This window comes from Mustela erminea, chromosome 9 (genome assembly GCF_009829155.1).
Source record: "Mustela erminea isolate mMusErm1 chromosome 9, mMusErm1.Pri, whole genome shotgun sequence".
Classification (NCBI taxonomy): domain Eukaryota; kingdom Metazoa; phylum Chordata; class Mammalia; order Carnivora; family Mustelidae; genus Mustela; species Mustela erminea.
The window spans coordinates 79547534-79565035 of NC_045622.1; the positions used below are offsets into that span (position 1 = coordinate 79547534).

The 17502-nt window shown below is 36.6% G+C and overlaps 1 long non-coding RNA gene across 1 annotated transcript in view; it reads right to left on the reverse strand.

Moving 5' to 3' along the window:
- The window catches only part of LOC116598331, a 217074-nt gene that overhangs the window by 64952 nt on the left and 134620 nt on the right, over positions 1–17502 (reverse strand). Inside the window, exon 7 of the long non-coding RNA XR_004289038.1 lies at positions 1013–1118. This is a non-coding gene — a long non-coding RNA (uncharacterized LOC116598331). The remainder of the gene's footprint in view (positions 1–1012; positions 1119–17502) is intronic.

Consider the following 17502-nt stretch of genomic DNA (forward strand, 5'->3'; position numbering starts at 1 on the left):
GAAATAGGAAACATTTTATAAACAAAAGTACCCCTTTGTGTTAAATATCATTTTGAGGACACATTTGAACTGAAATATCTTGCAATGAAAATATGATTTGGTTGGACTTAATGGCTTGGAACATACCTTTCTGTCTCTGCACAGCTGCCTGGAATACTCTTCCTTACTATCTTTTAAGCCTAGAAAGTTCTCCTTCCTCCTTCAAAATTCAGTTTAAGTTTCACCTCCCCTGTGAGACCCTTCCTAATTTTTCTAGTATGGCTTAAGTACCCCACTCCTCTGGCTTCCATTGAGCCTTACATACATGTTTGTATATCTATCCATTCATTCTAGCAATATTTTTGAGCATGATGTACTGTGTACCAGACACTGTTTGGTGCACTGGTAATACCATGGTGAGCAAGGCAGACGTAAGGGCTCTCTTAGAGCTAGTGGTCTAGTGGGAATATCAGGCATTGATCAAATGATCATTAGAAATTAATGATCATTAGAAATTAATGATCATTAATTTCTAATGATCATTAGAAATTAATAATTTTGAATGATGGCAAATGCTATGGATGGAAAGCCCAAGAAGCTACAGGAGCATAGAATAAGAGGATAGGACTAATAAAAAGAAAGTGGGCCTGAGGAAAGTCTTCCCTGAGGAAGCAGCTTTTGAGCTGTTTGATGAAGAATGATATACAATGATGATGCTTTGCCTCAATTAGCAGAAACTCTAAACCTAAGAATAAGGAAATTTTTTTAAAAGATTTTATTTTATTTATTTATTTAGAGAGAGAGAGCGAGTGGGGGAAGGGACAGAGGGATAGAGAGAATCTCAGGCAGACTACCCACTGAGCTCAGAACACAACACAGGGCTCAATCTTACAACCCTGAGTCCTGACCTGAGCTGAAATCAAGAGTCAGATGTTTCACCATTTGAGCCACACAGGTGCCCCAGTACAGAAATTTTTACCTCACAAAACATGAAGTCCACAAACTTCCCTATACTGTATATCTCCATTCCCACCTCTGTGTAGCTATCTTGGCTCTATCTTACTTCAAGTGTGTGCTTCATCCTCTGGTAAAGCTGGCAAAAGGGCTACTGAAGTTCCAGGTCTCACATTCAGACACAACTGCAGGAAGAGAAAGAAAGAAACAGACTTTTCTTATGTCTCCCTCTTTGAAGCATAAAACACTTTCCCAGAACCCCTCTGATAGGCTTCTCCTCATGCCATCTCAATCAGAGTTAGGTCAAATACACTCTCCTAAACTAACTACTGGTAGAAGGAAATGGGATTTCCATGACAAACTTAAATAAGCCAGGACCTGCCCTTGGGCTGAGGAGGTGGTTTCTATCTCTAGTACACAAGGTTGAGTGGAGAAGGAGTGAATAACCAAAAAGTTGAGCTGAACATGAAGGTTAGATCGCATGTGGGCAATCACCAGTGTGTGTGCTAGATAGGAGAGACTTGTCTAGAGGAAGGGGAAGCAGGCAGGGAGAGCATGCCAGCGAAATTAAGACTGAGTAAGGACTCTGATATGGAAGGCAGCATGGTGCCTTGAAGAAAAAAAGGAAGGCCATAAGTCCAGAAGCCAGGTAGGCAACCAACAGTCTCTAATATATTGTGAACTCTTTAGGCAGAGATATTTTCATTTGTGTCTCTCCAGTACCTAAATGTTTGTGGCATTAATGAGGGGAACTAAGGTAGTTGTTTCTTGGAATTCTCTATTTTACATCCTCAATGAAATCAAATTCCATCCTCAGGATCTTATCCAAAAAAAGGTCTCAATTTTTGTGCCAGGCAGGACCTCATTTCTTTCCCTGCCTTCACTGGGTAACACATTTTATCTATGCACATACCAAATTTTAGCCTCAAAAGCTTTCCCAATTTTTCCCACTCTTTCCCAGAATCAGTCCATTCACCAATTTAAAATACTCTGATAGTTTCCAGTTTCCAGTCCTTGCTCCATCCTCACAGCAAGTAAAAATGCTGAACACACTGAAAAATTAACAACTCTTCTTAGCTCTGTCAGATAAGTGAGGTTATAGGGGAAATCACTGCCCTGAAAATTGCACAGACAGAAGGCAAACAGAGAATCACAACATACCAGAATAGAAACTTCAGTAGGAACCAGTGCTAGGGTAGGAAGACCTGAATTATAATTGGTAAACTGCTGAAGGCTCAATATGGACAAGTCTAAGAGAAAAAACTTATCAGACTATATCAGAGCTTAACCTACCTAAAAGATATAAAATACACAATTCTAGACTTCTTTAGCCATCCTGAGCCACCTAAAGAGGGGAACAAATTGAGAAGCATTGAAGTTCATGGTCCAGAAGCACAGACTCACCAAAAGACTGAAACTTAAACATAGGATTACAGAGTACTTCCCTTCCCCAATCACATCTTATCACTACCTTATTAAAGGACTATTTATCACCAATCCTTTTACCTCATATATCATGTCCACCTTTCAACAAAAAATTATAAGGCTTACTAAAAGATTAAAAAAAAAAAAAAACAGAGCTTGAAGAGACTGAGTAAATCTCAGAACCAGAGTCAGATATGGTAGGCATGTTGGAATTACCAGACCAGTAATTCTAAAAAAAAACAAAAACAAACAAACAAAAAAAACTGTGATTAATACATTAAGATATTTAATAGAAAAACAGACAACACACAATAACACATGGGTAGTATAATCAGGGAGGTGGAAATTCTAAGAAATAATCAAAAAGAAATGTTAGAGATCAAAAAAACTCAACAGAAATGAAGAATAACTTTGATGGGCTCATAAGTGAAGTAGACCCAGATGAGGAAAGAATATCTGAACTTGAGGATGTGAAAGTAGAAATTTCTAAAACTGAAAAGAAAAAAAAAATAGACCAGAACATCCAAGGACTGTGGGACAGCTATAACTTGAATATAATTGATTTGATTTTCTATCTAGATGGCCTATGCACTGCTAGAAGTAGGATACTGAAGTCCCCTACTGTTATTATATTATTGTCTATCTCTTGTTTCAGAGCTTTTAGTATCTTCTTGGTGTATCTAGGTGCTGTGATTCATATAAGGGGTTCATATCCAAAATATATAAAGAACTCAGAGAACTCAATAACCACCACTACCACCAATCCATTTGAAAAATGAGCAGAGGAACTAAATAGACATTTTTCTAGAGAAGACATATGAAAATGATTGACAGGTCCATGAATAGATGCTCATAATTAATTATCAGGGAAATGCAATCAAACCACAATGAGATATAAGCTCACATCTTAGAATAGCTATCACCCAAAGACAAGAGATAAGTGTTGCAAGGACATGGAAAAAAGGGACCCCTTGTGCACTGTTGGTGGAAATGCAAACTGGTGCAGCCACTATGGAAAACAGTGTGGAGGTTTCTCAAAAAATTAAAAATAAAAATACCATATGGTTCAATAATTCCACTTATGGCTATATATGCAAAGAAAATAAAAGCAGGATATCAAAGATACATCTCCACCCCCATGTCTATTGCAGCATTATTTATAATAGCCAAGATATGGAAACAACATAAGTCCATCAGTGGATGAACAGATAAAGATGATTTTATGTAGATATAGATATAGATATAGATATAGATATAGATATATAGATATACACACACACATAATATATAGTAATGTATAAAAACAATAATACAGATAATACTCTATTGCATTTACATACTATATATCTACATATATGCTATATATATATCTGTATTATTTGTATATATACAACAGAATATTATTTAGCCTTGAGAAAGAAGGAAATACTGCCATTTACAACAGCATGAAGGGACCTTGAGGGCATTATGCTAAGTGAAATAAGTCAGAAAAGAAAGACAAACACTGTATGTTAGAGATAATAATACTATACTGTATACGTGAAATTTGCTGGGAGATTCTATCTTAAATATTCTCACCACAAAGAGTGCTGTGAAGTGTGTAAACCTGGCGATTCACAGACCTGTACCCCTGGGGATAAAAATATATGTTTATAAAAAATAAAAAATTTTTAAAAAAATATTCTCACCACAAAAAGAAACAGTAATTATGTGACATTATAAAAGTGTTAGTTAATAGTACTGTAGTAATCATATTACAAAATATAAATGCATGAAATCAAAACATCAAATATCTTAAATTTATACAATGTTATATGTCAATTATATCTCAATAAAGTTGAGAAAAAATGATGTACTATAAGTATACCATGAACAGATTTGGAATTTCATTTCTGCTTAAAGTGTAATATTTTTTATAACTCCGTTATAGTTTTAATGATTTGAAAAAAGAAACAGATGGAATTAGCAAATGTAATATTCTTGCTTAAATACTATGTACCTGATATAATCATTTAATTAAATACTTGAGTAACATTAAGGGCCATTTCTTTTGAGGAAAAAAGATAATTTTTTCTCAGCTTTTATTATAGAATTTTTGTCCGATAGTCACCTATGGTTGATTTTTCAGAGGTTGCTTTACAAATTTGGACTTCTTTTATCCCAGAAGTAATGAAATAATCATTTGCATGATCATCTAATAAACATGTAGATTTATAAAGCAGAAACTAGTCTTAAATAGTATTTAATTTATTGTTTCCCAAAGTATGCCAATATCATTAACACTAGGTACAATTGTTTTAGAGCTTCAGGGATAGACTTTTAAAATTCTTTAATTGTTCTATATTTTATAGTTATGATTTTCTAATTATAGTAAGTGATGATTGTTTTCCATTTGTGGCAATAGGATAAAGCTTTTTAGAAAATGAACCTTAAGTAACTATTAAAAGAAAAATATTTCTAATATTATAGGTGGTACTATTTTGAAGGTGGTAGCACATTGGCCAAAGTTTGGAAAATGCTGATCATTTTATGAACAAGCAAGCAGAATGGAAAAAAGAAATTACTTTTCATGACCATATATAACAACATGTGTTATTGTTCAATTCAAACACAAGTATGGATTTCCAGTTCAGTCCTCTTTCCACTTTTCTACACTATGAGTATTTCAATTTCCTGTGGAATTAGGTTGTCTATTTGGTATTTCTAAATTTCTGACCCTCTGAAGTCATCCCAGAAATGATTCAGAGACAAAAGTGACAAAGGTCATTTGAAGATTTAATAAACATGGGCTCTAAATCAGTGCAAAAGTGACCAAATTATGGAGTGTAGAAGAACTTTGGAAGCTTGTTTAAAATGCAGACTCCCGATATAGCTCCCTTTGGTTCCAGCAGGCTTGGTCTACAAATCTTGACATTTAACAGGTATCCCAGGGATAGGGATGTAGGTGGCCTATGGACCACACTTTCAGAAACAGTGTTCTGATCACATCATCCCAAAGAAGCATTCCAGTCCTGACCAAAAAAGCCTCTGGAACCTTTAAGCCATGTATTGTATGATCTTGCTCAAGACATCCCTTCTTTTCTTTTGGTACAGGAGTAGCAAAGGGAGACATCCTAGAGAGGGTCTCCTTACACTACTGTATATTATTAGGGGTCACCAACTCTCCCTGCAAACTGAACATCCCTACAAACTGAAATCAAAGGTTTATTTGGGTAGTTAATTAACCAGGGTCTCTTTTTCGCCCTGGACATTGTTAGATTCACACTATGAAGTACACTTGGGAGCCAGGACATACTCCATGAATAGTTGCTGATTAAAGAGGCAAAGTATCACCTTTGGGCATAAATATTTTTTTCTTTTGAAAATAATTCAAATTTTACATCTGGTAGAAGAAATGTTTTCCTTCCTTTTATTTTTGGAGAAAGTGGCTTTTACAATGGTCATACTGTAATGTGCCCAGGAAGATGCTGGTGGTAAATGTTCTCAAATTACTGAAATGAATATAATGAGAAAACACTTACACTGAGTGCATAAAGGGTGTTTTTGGCTTATTTTTGTATGATGTAAGCAGTGGCCCTGCCTAAGCTTTACATTCTCAGGAAGCCATATGGAAACAATCACTGTCAACGATGCTTGATAAACCCAAACACTGCTATGATTTCTCTCCAAGAAATATCAGAATGCTGACCCAGCTGCATAGTGTCCATTATATATTTAAAGACAAATCACAAGGTTTCCCTTTCAATACATTTATGCAAAATTACAGATCTTACCACCAGAGCTGTCCTGGGTTAAATCATACATAGAGAGACCTAATCCTTCGGCTCGTGGTGGGGAAGCAGGGTAAAGAAGATGCAATGCATATAGATATGTGGTTTTATTGTGAGACATAAATCACAGCATTTCCTTTCTAATACACTGGGGCAAAATTGCAATCCTAGTTGTTTTGAGTTAAGTCATGCAGAGAGAGACCTAATTCTTGGATCAGTGGTGGGGCTGGACCAGATGGGGGGAAAAAAAGAAGCAATGAATATAGCTATGCATATTAAAATAATCTCATTTAGTGGTTTCTATTTTTCCCCTATACAATTTGCTTTTAAATTTTAAGCAATGTCTTTGAAATGCTGAATTCAACAAAAATTCAAATGAAACTCTGGTGAAAGCTAACATTTAACAATCCGCAGAAAGTCTTGTTATTTTTTCTTGGGCACAATGGGAAGTATTGGTGAGGAATAATGTACCTTCTTTCCCAGGAATGAAAGGAAGACCTGATCTCAAGTCTGAAGACTACATCTGAAACCACCACCAAATTGTTTCCCCCTGGCATTATCTGCTGAAGAAACTGAACCAAGATCCAAGTGGAAGCCTCGTAAGGAAGACTAAGATGCCATTTGCTTTCCTTAAGCAGCAACCACCAGTTATGTAGCCTTTTTATTTTTAATATTTTAATTTTTTATAAACATATATTTTTATCCCCAGGGGTACAGGTCTGTGAATCACCAGGTTTACAGCACTCACCAAAGTGCTGTAAACTTCACAGCACTCACCAAAGCACATACCCTCCCCAATGTCCGTAACCACATGTAGCCTTTTAAAATAAATTTAAAAAACGGTGTGGTATTTACAAAAAAATAGGAAAAAATATGATTTACTTATTTAATAAACCAACCAAACCAGACAGCCCCTACACTGAATGCTAATTTTTGGCAAATTTTACCCTCTATATTTTGGCACACACAAAAAGTGATTCAACAAATATTTCCAATTAAGATAGGGAGCCATAGCCATCATTTGTGACTCTGGATATGTGTCTCATTTTTTGTGACAGAATGAGTCCTGAAAGTAACTACAGTTGCGCCACTAGTGGTTCAAGACCTTAATAACAAATCCTCTTTAATCTATTCGTTATGGTATTGGTACTGAAATAGCCAAACTGATCAGTAAAATTAATAGGGAATCCAGAAATAAAACCTACCATGTAAAAGACCTTATTGTATTGACAAATACTGTAGTTCAATTCTTAAGTAAAAGGATGGGTTATTTATTGAGAATGACATAGCAGACTATCTTTCTGGAAAAATAAACAGAAGTTTCCCCATCCCAGAAAAGAAAAAGAAATTTCCCCATCCCAATCTTACACCACCCACAAAAATAACTTATAGAGAGATGAATGACTTCAATATTTTTTTAAAGAATAAAATCCTAAAGATATACCTAGGAGATGCATGTACAATCTGCATTGAAAATTTGAAGTTGTAAAATAGAAATTATAGCCATTAGACTATATGAAACAAATTTTTGCAACTTTTTCATCTGAGTACAAACCAGCAGGGGCTGCTGCTGGCTCCCTGCCAAATGTCAATCCTGATGAAACCATAGACATAAGTGGGGAAATATGGGTTCCCAGAACCATCAACAAAACGCAAGAAGCCCTGGAGAGAAAAATGATTATCTTGGTGCAGGGTTGGGCAGGAAATGGGTAAGTGCAGCATGCACTGGAAATGGTCTGGAAGGCAGTGAGGAGGTCCACTGGGGAAAATCTTTTTTAATTTTCTTCTTGTCTCAGACTTGTTAACCCTGGGGAAGTCATGGCTTGTTCCTTCAGCACCCAAATCAATGGTAGAGCAAAAGGCGTCATCTAAAAAGCCTGAACAAGGTGAAGAATAATTGAAAATGGGTACCACTGCCCAGATCCTACCCTCTACTTCCAAAATCCCCAAGACTGGCAATATTACAACCTATAGCCTTCACCTCTTCATGATGCTATTTTTTCTTAAGAGTTAAAAGTGGTACAAGTCCTAATTCTTTCCTCCTCAAACTCACTGAGGTAGACAGAAATGAAGGCCTGGCCTTGGCCCTTAATTAACACTCATTTCCAGAGTAATTGTTACCTTTAGGGCAATGTGATCTCACAAGACAAAATAACAATACACCTAAGGATATGACCACTGTGAAAGAGAAGCAAAGAAACAACTAAAGAACCAGCCAGAACAGAGGGGCCAATAACTTAGAATAAACATGAAAACATATTGTTAAGGAGATAAGAAAAGACAATAGTAATATGAAACAACAATAAATATTTATTTAAAAATTTAGGGAAAATAACATATAAAAAATGTTGAAATAAAGAGTAAAATATATGAGACAAATAGCAGGATGAGTTCAGCAAAGAATGGATTAGGAAATTCATCATTAGGGAGATTAGAGCAAGCTAAAAAGACAATATAGTAAATTTTTTAAAATAAAATAGGATGGCAAAAATAATCCCAATATAACTGACATTCTATAAATAAATGAGAGCCACCTTGAAGGTATTCGACTGGCCAAATGTGGGACAATTTGAACCTCAAATAAATGACTATGGCTACAGATTGCATAAAGAGTCATTCCAGAGTTCATACTAACATAAATAAATCAATGGAGGTGAATGAAAAGCTCCACCTTTCAATAGAATGCCCATTAATCGTGTGGAAGAGATAATGGAATTAAAATGCCATGATAGGGGTGCCTGGGTGGCTCAGGAGTTTAAAGCCTCTGCCTTTGGCTCAGGTCATGATCCCAGGGTCCTAGGATAGGGCCCTGCATCAGGCTCTCTGCTCAGCAGGGAGCCTGCTTCCTCCTCTGTCTCTGCCTGCCTCGCTGCCTACTTGTGATTTCTCTCTGTCAAAAAAATAAATAAAATCTTTAAAAAAAAAAAAAACAGAAAGAAACTAGTAGGTGAAAATTTGTTGAGGAAAAGAATATTTGCATAGTCTCAAAGTAGCTGCCCATAAAACACATTAATTACTTATTAATATAATTATGTATTATGGAGTACAAAAGTACAAAACACAGTGAGTGGACTTTAATGTAGAGACATCTTGCAGACACCATCTTAACTAAGTAATGAAAGGCAGCATCCAAAGTGATGGTTCAAACAGACACCATCTGCTTCCTTAGAAAGAACTAGGAAGAACACAGTATCACGTGCTGTTCTTGTCAAAGGAAGAAAGTGTATAACATTAATTCAAACATGAGAAAACATCAGATAATCCAAACTGAAGAACACTCTACAAAGCAGCTTGCCTGTACTTCTCAAAAATGTCAAGGTCATGAACGACAAAGAGAAAAAATGAAAAACTCTTCCTGATTTAAGGAGACTAAAAAGATATGACTATTTAATGAAACAGGTGATCCTAGATCCTAGAGAAAAAGAAATGGGTATGTTTACAAGGGCATTATTGAGAAAATGGTCCAAAATTTAAGTGGGCTCTGGGTTTGAAAAATGGTATTATATCAATATTATTTGCCTCTAATAGCTGTCCAGTGATTTTGCAGGAGAGGGTTCTTCAAGTACTAAAGAGCGATAAGGCATTTTATCTTCAGTTTGCTCTTTCTGTAAAGTTTGAGAAATAATAATACAATTATAACAATTATAGATTAAGTATGTGGAGGGGAAGAATGAAAAGGCAAATATAATAAATAAAATATTTGTATAAATATATAATTTTAACTTTTAGAGAATCTGAGTTAAGATTATATAAAAATCATTTTTATTATTCTTGCAACTTTTCAGTAAGTTTAAAGGAGAAAGGAAAGAATCTTTAAAATGGAGGTAATAATGTCTACCTTATAGATTTAAATAATATGTGTAAAGCATTTAGGGCTGTAACTCAAGCATAGAAGGTGTCCAATAAAGGAGAGCTATTCACAACCTAGAGCTCTCAAAATATATCTCTGCAGTGGTTCTAATGGGTTTTTTGAAAAAGTTTTCAGACAATTTTTTATTTCTCTTTAACTTACAAGGATACTGTAGCATGTAGGGATATTTCAGTTATAGGAATCTCCCAGGGCTTCTTAAATCCATAAATGTGTTGACGCTTACCTTTTATCTTAGGATTTTAGTAAAAGTAAGAATTCTACTGATAACCTACATTAATTATAAAGCAGGTTCCCAAATGGATACTTATTGGATTCTTATGATCACCCTGTATGAAGTTAAAATGATTACTTCCATTTTACAGATGAGAACAGAGAACAATAAAAATGTTCAATGATTTATATATAATAAATAGTGGGGCACAATCCCGCTTTTTGTGATTGTAAATCTAGTACATTTTTTTCTAGTTAGAATTAATATTACCATATTATTCAACACAACAGAATCTTATATGACTCAAATCAGTTTGTCTGAGACAAATAAATCTTGCCAAAACAAGATTGGCAATACTAATTAGAGGAAGCAATTTAAAAGGAAACCTGGAATATATAGAAATAAATAAATCCAGCAACAAATGTTAAAGATTCAAACAAAAAGCAATGTTAACCTTACTAACATACTTTGAAAGACCTAAAGAGTATAGAGATAAACCATGGTCCTTGGTATAAAAGTTCCATGTGGTAAATACGTCAGTTCTGTTTCAGTCAATTAATTCATAATAAAATGAAGTTAGAGCCATAATTCCAGAATTCATTTTTATTTGTTTTATTTATTTATTTGAGAGAGAGCACGCCCATGAGCCGGGGGTGGGGGCAGAAGGAGAGAGGAGAAAAGCAGACTCCCCGCTGAGCAGGGAGCCCCATGCAGGGCTGATCCCAGGACATTGGAAACAGGCACTGAGCCACAGGCAGACCCTTGACCAACTGAGCCACCCAGGCGCCCCTCCATCTGGATCATTTATGAACTCTGACAAGCTATTCTAAAATTCACATAAAAGATAAAATGTGTAAGAATAACAAAGAACATTAAAAACAGAGTAAAGGAAGAACAAGGGTCTTCTACCCTACCAGATGTCAAAGAGAACTATGTTGTAATAACAGAAACCATGATGTTGGCACAAGAATAGAAGACTCTTTCATGGAATAATGTAGAGTCCAGAAACATATCCACAGTTTTATTTATTATAAAAGTGATATTTTATGTCAGTACAGAAAGATGTTCTTTCCAATATTGGAAAACTATTGGCCATCCATTTTGAAAGCATTAAATTCAGACCATCTCTATCACAAGACCTCACTCTCTACACACACACACATGCACACACACACACACACACACACACACACACAGAAAAGCCCTTCAAACAGATTTTGGAGTTATTATAAAGGTACAAATAAGAACTATCAGAGAATGTTTTATAATCAAGGAATAGGGAAGACTTCATAGACAAGATATAAAGCCTAGAAGATAAGGGGAGGACTGGACCTCAGAAAAATGTAAAACTTCTATACAACAAACAGCAACATAAATAAAGACAAAAGTTAAATGATGGACTGAAAGAAAATATTTGTAAAAATATTTAACAAATGATATTACAGAGAAAAAATAAAAAAGCTACAAATTAGTTTTTAAATTATAACTTAGCTTCAGAAAGCTCTCCCATTTCTTTTCATGCTATGGGAGATGGTCCCCTGTATAGCTCCTCTATACAGCCCTCTATCAAAAGTTATTTCACTTTGCGTTATATTTATCTGATATATGTAATCTCCTCTAGTTGATGGAGTTAACACAAACTGAGAGACACTAGCATTTACTGAGTACCTCCAATGTGAAAGGCACTGCTTAGCATTCCACACTGTTTTTCCATTATTAATGGAAATTATTTGGAATGGAAATTATTAATGGAAAATGTGGTTAAGAAACAGATGGTAAATATCTTGCCCAAGGTCATTGGGTGACTAAGGTGGAGAGTCACTGTACAAATCTAGTCTTTGTACTCTGAAGTCTGTATTTTAATTCCTATGCCTTTTGATTCTTAGTGCTCTAAGAAACTGCTACAGGATTTAGTGAATCCTGGAAGAAATGAAAAACATAATGTAGTCAAATGGAGAGAAGAGACATTTCTCTATGGTAGAGTAAGCCCCTAATAAAACAGTTCTCTAACAGATGACCATAAACATGGGAAAACACAGGAGTCAAAAAGAAAACCGGGCGCCTGAGTGGCTCAGTGGGTTAAAGCCTCTGCCTTCTGCTCAGATCATGATCCCAGGGTCCTGGGATCGAGTCCCACATTGGGCTCTCTGCTCAGCGGGGAGCCTGCTTCCTCCTCTCTCTCTCTGCCTACCTCTCTGCCTACCTGTGATCTCTCTCTGTCAAATAAATAAATAAAATCAAAAAAAGAAAGAAAGAAATCCTACCAGAGATGTCTGCCGAAGGAAAAAGACAGGCAAATTTTGAAGGGATATCAGAGCCAGGGAGGAGAGACTGGAATAGGATGAGTGTTTCCATTTTTGCTTCTCGGGCCTCTGGACCAGCTGCATCACAACATGATGCAGGGTGACTAGCCCACTCATAGAAACCCCTCTATCCCGATCCCTGGACAAACTAAGTAGTGGAGCCCAGAGAAACCACAGGCACCAGAAAGGGAAGAGGAGATCTCAGATGGGAGAAGTCTAAAGAAAGAGGGGCCCCAAGTTTTGCATAAAAACGCTGAACTTTATGTGCTGGACACATTCAGACAACTTACCTACAACCAAGAGAATTAGTCTGAGATTTAAACTTCCACCACAGCTAAGACAGACTTTCCAGTTTGAGTTTCACCAAGGTAGCTGCCCACTAGAACAAAAATACCAATGCTCTTTGAAGCATTAAAATAGTATACAGAGTCCTGAAACTCACAATTCAAAATCATTCAAATGTGAAGAACAAGGAAATGGATAGCATATGGGTCATTTAGGTCCAAAAGGAAAAAAGAAAGAATGGAAAAAAAGATCTATTTGGAGAAAGAATACTGAAAAATTCCTAAATATAGTAGAAGAGATAGATAGATAGATAGATAGATATAGATAGATAGATTGATCCATCCACAGGCAGAAGAACCTCAGCAAACACTAAACAGGAAAAGCATGAATAAAAATAATATCTTGGCATACTATAATCAAACTGCAGAAACCAAAGATGAAGAGAAAACACTGAAAGCAACCAGAGATAAACATAGTACATAGAGGGACATGAGGACTCAAATAACCATGAAGTTCTTATCAAGAATTATAGGGACAAAAAAAAAAAAAAAAAAAGTAGAAACACATCTTTCAATTGCTTAAACCATCAACCTAGAACACTATATCCACTGAAATTATCTTCAAGAATGAAAGTGAAAAAAGCTGCTTTCATGTAAAATAAACTAAGAGAATAGATTGCCTGACTTATTTCACTTAGTGTGGAGTTCCACAGGGGAAGGGAGGGAAAACTGAATGGAAAGAAATCAGAGAGGCAGTCAAACCATGAGAGACTCTGGACTTCAGGAAACAAACTTAGGGTTATGGAAGGGAGGGGTGATGGGTACTAAGGAAGGCACATGTTGGAATGAGCACTGGGGGTTATACACAACTAATGAATCGTTGAACACTACAACAGAAACTTATGATGTACTACAATATGCTGGCTAACTGAACATTTAAAAAAAAAAAAAAAGATAGAGGGAATAGATTGCCAGCAAATCTATACAAAGAATACTAAAGTTCTTCAGACTGAAAGGATTTTGTAGCATAGGTAAACACAGGTGTTTAAGAATGAGCAATAAGTATCCAAAATTGTAAAAAGAGTAAAAAATAAGCTTCTTTTCTTAATGTCTTTAAAACACACATAAATGGGGGCGCCTGGGTGGCTCAGTGGTTTAAGCCGCTGCCTTCGGCTCAGGTCATGATCTCAGGGTCCTGGGATCGAGTCCCGCATCAGGTTCTCTGCTCAGCAGGGAGCCTGCTTCCTCCTCTCTCTCTGCCTGCTTCTCTGCCTACTTGTGATCTCTGTCTGTCAAATAAATAAATAAAATCTTTAAAAAAAAAAAAAACACATAAATGTTTAAAACAAATATTGTCGTGATCATAGATTTTATTTCTCAACTTGACTGGGCTCGGGATGTCCAGACAACTAGTAAAATATCATTTCTAGGTGAGTTTGTGAAGGTGTTTCTGGAAGAAGATTTTCGGGGCAGCAAAATTTTCTGTGTGATAGTCCAGTGGTAGATACACATCCTTATACATTTGTCAGACCCACAGAATGTACAACACCGGGAGTGAATGCTCCTGGAATCTGTTACAGACTTTGGGGGATGATGAGTCCATGTCAATTCATGGATTACAACAAAGGTACCACTCATGGTTTCAGAGGTTGTTCATGTGTTAAGTACCTGACATGACAATAATTCTATGTACTTTCAGCTCCATTTTTCTGTGAACCTAAAACTTCTCTTTAAAAAATTAGGCTATTAATTTAAAAAATAAAAAATGAAAATAAGTGGTCTATAAAAGCACATTTACATGTTCAGCACATCTATCCACTGGCCATGGATCTAATAGAAAGACAAAGATAGCAGGCTCTAGTATTGCTAAATCACCAGAAGTATTTTACTTTTTAATATTTTACTTTACTCTCTGAAGGGATCCTAAGTTGGATCCAACCACTTAAGTGAAAAAGAATTTGGACTGAATGAAAAACTAAATTTTACTTGGAAAATTTCTGAATAGTTTCCATCATCAATGCAACCCTTAACCTCTCCTTATTTTCTATTTTGGGAACGGTAGGCCAAGAAGGGTGTTTAGGCTACTGTATGGTCATCAGTGTTTACTCCCACGAGAAGAAGGAGGAGGAGGAGGAGGAGGAACAGAGGGAGGAAGAGAAGGACAGAATGGGGAAGTGGGAGAACGGAGGGAGGAGAAAGTACTTTCAAATATTCCCTTTTTATTACTTTGCCCTCTGCTTCTACGGCAGGTCATACTTTGATAGCCTAAAAACGGCCATTTTACTATTGTCAGATCCTCTCTTATGGGAGAGAGATTATTCATGATGTTTAGGTCTAGAATATAATACAGGCCAAATGTCAATTTTGCTATGTGCCTTATCTGCATTGTCCTGGCAGGAGATCTTTCTGTAGAATCACAGTAAATGAAACCATTTTGTATTGTGTGTTATACTTTATGGGGTTTGCAAAACTTATTTTGAAGGGGGGAAAAATAAAGGAAATATTGTTGCTAATAGAATCAGAATGAAAAAGGGTTTTGTGTGTGTGTGTGTGTGTGTGTGTGTGTGTGTGATTTCATGTGATCTGAAATGCTACATAGCACTATGTGGACCTAAAATAGAGAAGAAAGAGATCAGAATGGAGGACTCCATATTTAATAAAATAAACTCTATATACAGAAATTCTGGCAGTATGGCAAAAAAAAAAAAAAAAAAAAAGACTTAGTAAACATTTATGTTCCTTCCAGCCCCTTGGCCTGGGCTTGCCCAGAACAAAATGGTTCCCTTGACGCAGAGATGTCTGCCATTCCTGCGTAAGGGGTCTTCTCTTTCCTGGGATGCCTAAGTCATTCACTAAGCATTTAAAGGAAGGACTCCAGAGGTCAGCCAGAAGGTGTGATCCCCCAGGCAAGTTAATTTCACATCTTCCCCTCCATTCACACTTGCTTCTTTACCCTGTGTCCTACATATAGGGTATATTCACATATTCCCCTCCATCACCCGTTCCCTCACCCAAGCCCTATGAGCAATCCATGCCTTTCCCCCTCCCTCAGTCTCAGCATCTATCTCACCTAAGCCCCTTGCTTCCACATCTAAAATCAAGTTAGATGTTGTACACTCCCCCTCCATTCCCATTGCAACTCTTCCAAGTAGAAGCCTCATCACCTGCTTCCTACACTACTGTAATACAGTCCTCCCTAGCCTCCCTCTAATCTTGGAGGGATGCTGCCCATCTATTCTGCCCTTGACAGCTAAATGAACTTCCAACATACAAATCCAGCTGATCCTCAGCCATTATGTACCCATCTTGCCATAGCAGTTGTGGGAATAGTTATTACATACACCACTTATTAAATATTGAGCATCATTCCTTTTGCTCATCTGTCATTCTCTTCCTTAAAACCATTCTCTTTTGATTCTCTTTAAAATGTATTGCCTTCAGGGTATAGTCCAACCACTTAACAATGCAAATAAGGCAGGATAATTCCGCAAAATAGCAGTATTCGTTTGTTATCACCATATCCACCTAATACCTTTTCCAGGCCAGTAACCAAACTTTGTAATGTTTTGCCTTGGGAATTCTGATGAGAAAAAAAATGAGAAGCTTAAGTTTTCTGTAAATATCTAAACCTTTTGAAGACATTAGATTATGTTAGACTCTCTGGAAGGTAAGGGAGAGAAATGATGAGGTCATAGCAAAAAAATCGTAAGACATTTCAGGGAAGGGAAAAGTTTGTGAACAGTAATAATCCAAGCCCTACTCCCCCACCTTATAGCAGGAAGGTGGAGAGACCTTGGACAGGAAGGGAGAATGGCCTATCCAGGGAATCTAGGTTCTAAGTGTTAGGGTTCCCACCTCAACAAAGATTCTCATGATTAATGAAATCACAAACCCGCAGGGACCATGAAGACTGAAGCAATGGGTTTTTCATGACAACCACCATGGACAGATGACTGATACCCTAAAGGCCCTCTCTAAAGACACAATCTTGGGAACATGAGACACTCCAAAATAACCAAAGGCATCCTATAGTATATCTACCATCATGGATCTTATACTCAACACAGTTACCATTTACCTGTCAGCCCAGGGGATGGCAAACTTGATTTGTAGAGGGAAAGTTAGTAAATATTTTAGCCCCAAGTTGCAAACTCTGCAGTCTGTTGTAGCCTTTCAACTCCACCATTGTAGCACAAAACAGTCAAAGACAATATCTGAATAAATGGGTATGGCAGTGATTCAATACAATCTTATTTACAAACAGAAGTACAAACAGAAGGGCCGAAACTGGCCAACCTCTTGTCCAGTATATTGAATTATACATTCACTAAGGTCAAAATCATATCTTTCCTTAATTCAGCAAAGATCTGTTGAGAATTTGCCATCAAAACCCCTGAAAAGTTGGCATCAGCATTTAGTGGTAAATAATACAAAATCTGTGCCCTATTGTAGCTTAGATTGTAGCATGTGTGGAGACAATAAGCAAAATCAATAAAATCTGAGAGCAATTGGTCTTATTCACCAGTTCTCTTCTCTAGCCTACTGTTCAGTACCCAATAAGTACTGAGTATAGAGCTGCTCAATGAACATGTCTTTAGCTCTGTTCTTCAAAACAACCAGACGCCTAAACTGCAGAGAACTGCAAGAAAAAGTGGAATCCTAGGCTAGGTCTTAAACAGCTGGCTCAATCAGTTACCATTTTCTC